This window comes from Xenopus tropicalis, chromosome 3 (assembly GCF_000004195.4).
Source record: "Xenopus tropicalis strain Nigerian chromosome 3, UCB_Xtro_10.0, whole genome shotgun sequence".
Classification (NCBI taxonomy): Eukaryota; Metazoa; Chordata; class Amphibia; order Anura; family Pipidae; genus Xenopus; species Xenopus tropicalis.
Genome location: NC_030679.2, coordinates 14,192,712 through 14,200,703, shown reverse-complemented (window position 1 = coordinate 14,200,703; position 7,992 = coordinate 14,192,712).

The window sequence follows — 7,992 nt, the reverse complement described above, 5'->3', positions numbered from 1 at the left end:
ATTATCCTTACCAGGGAGTTGGTAGGGGACAGAGGCAGAGGGGGCTTATGAGACACAGCAGGGAGCAAACACACTGCTAAGGGTTAATATAGAGGGATTTCTCACCTGCTGCAGCTCCTCTCTGATCCTCCTCCTCTCCTGCTCATGGTATGTGCCCGCACCCCTATAGTCTGGCCAGAAATGGGCCCCTACCCTGATGTACTGCTCCATTAACTCCACACATGCCGGTACGATCCCTGGAATACGGGCAATAAGCACATCATTAACTTCACACAAAATACATTAAATACACACGGTGAGAAGCAGCGAGAACCTTATCCCCAAATTAATTAAATACAATGAAAGAAAATGATCTTTGAAACCCCAGATCCTATTACCCTTCAAAAAATCAGGTCTCCTGAAGGCTGCCTTAAGGTTTGCCTGAAGATCTCAGCATGATAGAGTTCAGAAAGGGCTCAGAAATCTTTCGTGCTGCCCAATGTTCTCAGTAGCCCCACCTTGTGGTAGGCAGGAGAATAGCACCCAAGTAGGAGAAACCCTGCATAGCTCTTATGAGACTTGGGCCATTTTGCCTATTGGCACCTACACACTAATATAACAACTAAAAAAATTATTAAATAAAAAATTTGTTGGTTTAAGAATAAAAATTAAAATCGTTGAGTAATTATTTGCAAAGTAATTTAGAAATAAAAATACGCCATAAAGATCAAGACAGAATCCTTTTAGTAGTATAAATGAGGTGCCAACTAGTGATGAGCGAATCTGTCACACATTGGCAGATCGTGACTAGGTGCTTGCTTGCTATAGTCACCATCAAAATTATTGGCTTTCCAAAACACAATACAATAATTTGTGTAAAGCCCCATCAAATATGATAAGGAGGAGTCAGATTTTAAGACACTGGCTGAACTACTCGGTGCCCATTTGGCAGTGTTAGTAGTACCTCACCTTTAAATTAAATGTTAGTATGATGTAGACATTGCTATTCTGAGACAATTTGCAATTGGTCTTCATTTTTTATTTTTACGTGTTTTAAGTTATTTAGCTTTATGTTCAGCAGCTCGCCAGTTTGTAATTACATCAGCTATCTGGTTGCTAGGGTCAGGTTTGCACTGACAACCAGGCAGTAGTTTGAATGAGAGATGAAAATTAGATGGAAATATTAATAGGAGAGGGGACTCCATAGGAAAACAGGTAAAAAAAAGTAACAATACCTTTGGAATTATAGCCTCTCAAAGAAATAGTTTTTTGGCTGCCGGGTCACTGACCCCCATCTGAAAGCTGGCAAAAAATTCAAAAACGTTAAAAAATAATTAATGAAAACCAATTGCAAAGTTCCTAGGAATAGGATATTCTATAACATACTGTGACATGCAATCTGCCAGTACACTTCATTGTGGGGGGAAATTAGCAATGGCAGGCAAGTGGGCAGACACACCCACCCTCAACTGCCCACTTGCCACCGATGCCAAAGTTTGTGCCAATCATATCAGGAAGGTTTACCAACCATCTTTTAGCGTTGCCCTGAAATCTATTCTTGGTCTCATATGGCCAAACCTGGACCAGCAATCTGTGGATTCTGGCAAATGCCAGGGGGGCTGATGTAAGATGCCATAGACAGGTTGGTGGGGGGCATGTTTGGGCCTCTGCATGCTTAATCTATTTTGAATCCCAGCCCTGAGCTGCATGGGACCACACAAACTTTTCCCCCATAGCTGTTTTCACCTGGCATATTTTGTGCCACTCTCTCATGTAGGCCAGATCTCTGCTTGTGGTGAAATATGGTGAGAGAATAACATGGCAGCTATTAAGACTCCTGAAACTGGTCAAACTGGTCTCCCTCCTGCCTCCACCCAGCACTTACAGGGTTTGCTTTTTTCAATACTTACAACCTCTGCTTAGGCAGAAAAATTATAAGGAAATGTTCTGTAATGGCCCGGCTGAAAATCAGTGGCACTGTTTCTAAAATTGAGGTGCACAAGTTTCACCCATCCAATATGGATAACGTGGGGCAAATCTGCCTGGAAAAATGGAGCAAAAATGGCTCCCAAACAGTGGGCAAAGTTGCTGCAAACAGGCATTCTCCCCAAATATTGCTGCAAGCACCCTCAGGGGTGTTTCAGTACAGAACCCTACAGCACACCACTAAGAACCCTAGACCAATCAGAAGGTACATCCCCCATTAAATGCCCTCTACACACACAGCCATTTACCTGGGAAGCAGAGGATTGGCAGACTTATCCATAGCCTGTCCCAGGGTCTGGGCATCACGCTGTTGCAGGTCCTGTGTAACTCTCCAGCTATAGGCCAAACCTCTTGCCCCAGTCCCCCTGTGTAACTCTCCAGCTATAGGCCAAACCTCTTGCCCCAGTCCCCCCGTGTAACTCTCCAGCTATAGGCCAAACCTCTTGCCCCAGTCCCCCTGTGTAACTCTCCAGCTATAGGCCAAACCTCTTGCCCCAGTCCCCCTGTGTAACTCTCCAGCTATAGGCCAAACCTGTTGCCCCCAGTCCCCCTGCGCAACTCTCCAGCTATAGGCCAAACCTGTTGCCCCCAGTCCCCCTGCGCAACTCTCCAGCTATAGGCCAAACCTGTTGCCCCCAGTCCCCCTGCATAACTCTACAGCTATAGGCCAAACCTCTTGCCCCAGTCCCCCTGTTTAACTCTCCAGCTATAGGCCAAACCTGTTGCCCCCAGTCCCCCTGCGTAACTCTCCAGCTATAGGCCAAACCTGTTGCCCCCCAGTCCCCCTGCGCAACTCTCCAGCTATAGGCCAAACCTGTTGCCCCCAGTCCCCCTGTGTAACTCTCCAGCTATAGGCCAAACCTGTTGCCCCCAGTCCCCCTGCATAACTCTACAGCTATAGGCCAAACCTCTTGCCCCAGTCCCCCTGTTTAACTCTCCAGCTATAGGCCAAACCTGTTGCCCCCAGTCCCCCTGCGCAACTCTCCAGCTATAGGCCAAACCTGTTGCCCCCAGTCCCCCTGCGCAACTCTCCAGCTATAGGCCAAACCTGTTGCCCCCAGTCCCCCTGTGCAACTCTCCAGCTATAGGCCAAACCTGTTGCCCCCAGTCCCCCTGCATAACTCTCCAGCTATAGGCCAAACCTGTTGCCCCCAGTCCCCCTGCATAACTCTCCAGCTATAGGCCAAACCTGTTGCCCCCAGTCCCCCTGTGCAACTCTCCAGCTATAGGTTAAACCTGTTGCCCCCAGTCCCCCTGCATAACTCTCCAGCTATAGGCCAAACCTGTTGCCCCCAGTCCCCCTGTGCAACTCTCCAGCTATAGGCCAAACCTGTTGCCCCCAGTCCCCCTGCGCAACTCTCCAGCTATAGGCCAAACCTGTTGCCCCCAGTCCCCCTGCATAACTCTCCAGCTATAGGCCAAACCTGTTGCCCCCAGTCCCCCTGTGCAACTCTCCAGCTATAGGCCAAACCTGTTGCCCCCAGTCCCCCTGTGTAACTCTCCAGCTATAGGCCAAACCTGTTGCCCCCAGTCCCCCTGTGTAACTCTCCAGCTATAGGCCAAACCTGTTGCCCCCAGTCCCCCTGCATAACTCTCCAGCTATAGGCCAAACCTGTTGCCCCCAGTCCCCCTGCGCAACTCTCCAGCTATAGGCCAAACCTGTTGCCCCCAGTCCCCCTGCATAACTCTACAGCTATAGGCCAAACCTGTTGCCCCCAGTCCCCCTGTGTAACTCTCCAGCTATAGGCCAAACCTGTTGCCCCTAGTCCCCCTGTGTAACTCTCCAGCTATAGGCCAAACCTCTTGCCCCAGTCCCCCTGTGTAACTCTCCAGCTATAGGCCAAACCTCTTGCCCCAGTCCCCCTGTGTAACTCTCCAGCTATAGGCCAAACCTCTTGCCCCAGTCCCCCTGTGTAACTCTCCAGCTATAGGCCAAACCTGTTGCCCCCAGTCCCCCTGCGCAACTCTCCAGCTATAGGCCAAACCTGTTGCCCCCAGTCCCCCTGCATAACTCTACAGCTATAGGCCAAACCTCTTGCCCCAGTCCCCCTGTTTAACTCTCCAGCTATAGGCCAAACCTGTTGCCCCCAGTCCCCCTGTGCAACTCTCCAGCTATAGGCCAAACCTCTTGCCCCAGTCCCCCTGTGTAACTCTCCAGCTATAGGCCAAACCTGTTGCCCCCAGTCCCCCTGCGCAACTCTCCAGCTATAGGCCAAACCTGTTGCCCCCAGTCCCCCTGCATAACTCTACAGCTATAGGCCAAACCTCTTGCCCCAGTGCCCCTGTTTAACTCTCCAGCTATAGGCCAAACCTGTTGCCCCCAGTCCCCCTGCGCAACTCTCCAGCTATAGGCCAAACCTGTTGCCCCCAGTCCCCCTGTGTAACTCTCCAGCTATAGGCCAAACCTCTTGCCCCAGTCCCCCCGTGTAACTCTCCAGCTATAGGCCAAACCTCTTGCCCCAGTCCCCCTGTGTAACTCTCCAGCTATAGGCCAAACCTCTTGCCCCAGTCCCCCTGTGTAACTCTCCAGCTATAGGCCAAACCTGTTGCCCCCAGTCCCCCTGCGCAACTCTCCAGCTATAGGCCAAACCTGTTGCCCCCAGTCCCCCTGCGCAACTCTCCAGCTATAGGCCAAACCTGTTGCCCCCAGTCCCCCTGTGTAACTCTCCAGCTATAGGCCAAACCTGTTGCCCCCAGTCCCCCTGCATAACTCTACAGCTATAGGCCAAACCTCTTGCCCCAGTCCCCCTGTTTAACTCTCCAGCTATAGGCCAAACCTGTTGCCCCAGTCCCCCTGTTTAACTCTCCAGCTATAGGCCAAACCTGTTGCCCCCAGTCCCCCTGCGCAACTCTCCAGCTATAGGCCAAACCTGTTGCCCCCAGTCCCCCTGTGCAACTCTCCAGCTATAGGCCAAACCTCTTGCCCCAGTCCCCCTGCATAACTCTCCAGCTATAGGCCAAACCTGTTGCCCCCAGTCCCCCTGCATAACTCTCCAGCTATAGGCCAAACCTCTTGCCCCAGTCCCCCTGTGTAACTCTCCAGCTATAGGCCAAACCTCTTGCCCCCAGTCCCCCTGCGCAACTCTCCAGCTATAGGCCAAACCTGTTGCCCCCAGTCCCCCTGCATAACTCTCCAGCTATAGGCCAAACCTGTTGCCCCCAGTCCCCCTGTGCAACTCTCCAGCTATAGGCCAAACCTGTTGCCCCCAGTCCCCCTGTGTAACTCTCCAGCTATAGGCCAAACCTGTTGCCCCAGTCCCCCTGTGTAACTCTCCAGCTATAGGCCAAACCTGTTGCCCCCAGTCCCCCTGCATAACTCTCCAGCTATAGGCCAAACCTGTTGCCCCCAGTCCCCCTGCGCAACTCTCCAGCTATAGGCCAAACCTGTTGCCCCCAGTCCCCCTGCATAACTCTACAGCTATAGGCCAAACCTGTTGCCCCCAGTCCCCCTGTGCAACTCTCCAGCTATAGGCCAAACCTGTTGCCCCCAGTCCCCCTGTGTAACTCTCCAGCTATAGGCCAAACCTGTTGCCCCCAGTCCCCCTGTGTAACTCTCCAGCTATAGGCCAAACCTGTTGCCCCTAGTCCCCCTGTGTAACTCTCCAGCTATAGGCCAAACCTCTTGCCCCAGTCCCCCTGTGTAACTCTCCAGCTATAGGCCAAACCTCTTGCCCCAGTCCCCCTGTGTAACTCTCCAGCTATAGGCCAAACCTCTTGCCCCAGTCCCCCTGTGTAACTCTCCAGCTATAGGCCAAACCTCTTGCCCCAGTCCCCCTGTGTAACTCTCCAGCTATAGGCCAAACCTCTTGCCCCAGTCCCCCTGTGTAACTCTCCAGCTATAGGCCAAACCTGTTGCCCCCAGTCCCCCTGCGCAACTCTCCAGCTATAGGCCAAACCTGTTGCCCCCAGTCCCCCTGCATAACTCTACAGCTATAGGCCAAACCTCTTGCCCCAGTCCCCCTGTTTAACTCTCCAGCTATAGGCCAAACCTGTTGCCCCCAGTCCCCCTGCGCAACTCTCCAGCTATAGGCCAAACCTGTTGCCCCCAGTCCCCCTGCGCAACTCTCCAGCTATAGGCCAAACCTGTTGCCCCCAGTCCCCCTATGCAACTCTCCAGCTATAGGCCAAACCTGTTGCCCCCAGTCCCCCTGCATAACTCTCCAGCTATAGGCCAAACCTGTTGCCCCCAGTCCCCCTGTGTAACTCTCCAGCTATAGGCCAAACCTGTTGCCCCCAGTCCCCCTGTGTAACTCTCCAGCTATAGGCCAAACCTGTTGCCCCTAGTCCCCCTGTGTAACTCTCCAGCTATAGGCCAAACCTCTTGCCCCAGTCCCCCTGTGTAACTCTCCAGCTATAGGCCAAACCTCTTGCCCCAGTCCCCCTGCATAACTCTCCAGCTATAGGCCAAACCTGTTGCCCCCAGTCCCCCTGCATAACTCTCCAGCTATAGGCCAAACCTCTTGCCCCAGTCCCCCTGTGTAACTCTCCAGCTATAGGCCAAACCTCTTGCCCCCAGTCCCCCTGCGCAACTCTCCAGCTATAGGCCAAACCTGTTGCCCCCAGTCCCCCTGCATAACTCTCCAGCTATAGGCCAAACCTGTTGCCCCCAGTCCCCCTGTGCAACTCTCCAGCTATAGGCCAAACCTGTTGCCCCCAGTCCCCCTGTGTAACTCTCCAGCTATAGGCCAAACCTGTTGCCCCAGTCCCCCTGTGTAACTCTCCAGCTATAGGCCAAACCTGTTGCCCCCAGTCCCCCTGCATAACTCTCCAGCTATAGGCCAAACCTGTTGCCCCCAGTCCCCCTGCGCAACTCTCCAGCTATAGGCCAAACCTGTTGCCCCCAGTCCCCCTGCATAACTCTACAGCTATAGGCCAAACCTGTTGCCCCCAGTCCCCCTGTGTAACTCTCCAGCTATAGGCCAAACCTGTTGCCCCTAGTCCCCCTGTGTAACTCTCCAGCTATAGGCCAAACCTCTTGCCCCAGTCCCCCTGTGTAACTCTCCAGCTATAGGCCAAACCTCTTGCCCCAGTCCCCCTGTGTAACTCTCCAGCTATAGGCCAAACCTCTTGCCCCAGTCCCCCTGTGTAACTCTCCAGCTATAGGCCAAACCTCTTGCCCCAGTCCCCCTGTGTAACTCTCCAGCTATAGGCCAAACCTCTTGCCCCAGTCCCCCTGTGTAACTCTCCAGCTATAGGCCAAACCTGTTGCCCCCAGTCCCCCTGCGCAACTCTCCAGCTATAGGCCAAACCTGTTGCCCCCAGTCCCCCTGCATAACTCTACAGCTATAGGCCAAACCTCTTGCCCCAGTCCCCCTGTTTAACTCTCCAGCTATAGGCCAAACCTGTTGCCCCCAGTCCCCCTGCGCAACTCTCCAGCTATAGGCCAAACCTGTTGCCCCCAGTCCCCCTGCGCAACTCTCCAGCTATAGGCCAAACCTGTTGCCCCCAGTCCCCCTATGCAACTCTCCAGCTATAGGCCAAACCTGTTGCCCCCAGTCCCCCTGCATAACTCTCCAGCTATAGGCCAAACCTGTTGCCCCCAGTCCCCCTGTGCAACTCTCCAGCTATAGGCCAAACCTGTTGCCCCCAATCCCCCTGTGCAACTCTCCAGCTATAGGCCAAACCTGTTGCCCCCAGTCCCCCTGTGTAACTCTCCAGCTATAGGCCAAACCTGTTGCCCCCAGTCCCCCTGCATAACTCTCCAGCTATAGGCCAAACCTGTTGCCCCCAGTCCCCCTGCGCAACTCTCCAGCTATAGGCCAAACCTGTTGCCCCCAGTCCCCCTGCATAACTCTACAGCTATAGGCCAAACCTGTTGCCCCCAGTCCCCCTGTGCAACTCTCCAGCTATAGGCCAAACCTGTTGCCCCCAGTCCCCCTGTGTAACTCTCCAGCTATAGGCCAAACCTGTTGCCCCCAGTCCCCCTGTGTAACTCTCCAGCTATAGGCCAAACCTGTTGCCCCTAGTCCCCCTGTGTAACTCTCCAGCTATAGGCCAAACCTCTTGCCCCAGTCCCCCTGTGTAACT